This window comes from Oryzias melastigma, unplaced genomic scaffold, assembly GCF_002922805.2.
Source record: "Oryzias melastigma strain HK-1 unplaced genomic scaffold, ASM292280v2 sc07992, whole genome shotgun sequence".
In the NCBI taxonomy this organism is placed as follows: Eukaryota; Metazoa; Chordata; class Actinopteri; order Beloniformes; family Adrianichthyidae; genus Oryzias; species Oryzias melastigma.
The window spans coordinates 1-1,109 of record NW_023424554.1 but is presented as its reverse complement, the minus strand read 5'-3'; the positions used below and the strand labels follow the sequence as shown (position 1 = coordinate 1,109).

The following is a 1,109-nucleotide window of genomic DNA, read 5'->3' as shown; positions in this document are numbered from 1 at the left end:
CTGTTCCTCAGAGGCTGCACACAGGTAACACATTTGTTTAGGTGATTTATTGCTTTTGTTTTTGTGAAAGATCTTTTTTGTGCCCTTTCAAAAATGTTACATTTATTATTAAGTACTAATGTAGTTAACTATAAGCATTCTGGATTATATAGTGTTTTAGTTACGGTTTAAATATTTTATTTTTAAATTTTTGATAGAGTAAGTCAAACCTTTTCTACATAAAGCTGCATTTATTAACACCCATAAAATCAGACATGACCAAAGATGTATGTTTACCTTTGCTTTTTTTATTGTTGCAGTAAAGGTTCATTTTTATGCTTTTATTTTGTATCTTAATCTCATTATTCTGAAATATTTAGCCTGCTTTTTGTTTGTTTGTTTTTGCCTGTGAGAGCCAACATTTTCTTCTGGCTATTTTATCAGATATTTTCCAAACCAAAATAACTTTTTATATTTTCAAAAATAATACTTTAAAATCTTTCTTATCAACTTTTTAAGACTTATAGACACTGGCTATAAAACTATAAACAGAATTGTGGATGAATTAAGTAAATATATTGAGTAGATGCCAAATTAGCCAAATAGCTAACACACTACTAAAATGTTAGCTTAACTCAAAATAAGCCCAAAAAACCCCAGTAGATGCCAAATTAGCAAAAAAAAAGGTTAACATGTTGGTAAAGTATTAGCTTAACTCAAAATTAACCCCAAAAACCAAGATGCCAAAGTAGCCAAAAAAACCTAGCAAGTTGCGAAAATATTAGCTTAATTGACCTAAAAATCCCCAGTAGATGCCAAATTAGAAAAAAAAAAAACAGTTTTAAGCACTATAGATCATCATCTTATTTGAAAAAAATGTTTTGGTTGTTGTTTTTGACCTAGCTGGATGATGGCGCTCTGAAGCACTTACAGAAACACTGCCCCGAGCTCACCACCATCAACATGCAGTCTTGCACAGTAAGAAAACCCTTTTGGTTGTAGAGAGTCACAAACAAACGTTCGACTTTGACTTTCTCTAAACTTGTTTGTGCGACTGTTTTCACCAGCAAATCACAGACGAGGGCCTGGTCAGTCTGTGCCGAGGATGCCACAAGCTGCAGGTCCTGTGT

At 32.7% G+C, this 1,109-nt stretch overlaps 1 long non-coding RNA gene across 1 annotated transcript; it reads left to right on the top strand.

The window, feature by feature from the left end:
- On the top strand, positions 1 to 1,109 carry LOC112138186. The gene is made up of 3 exons (XR_002917723.1): positions 1 to 24; positions 883 to 957; positions 1,047 to 1,109. It is a non-coding gene; the product is annotated as an uncharacterized LOC112138186 (long non-coding RNA).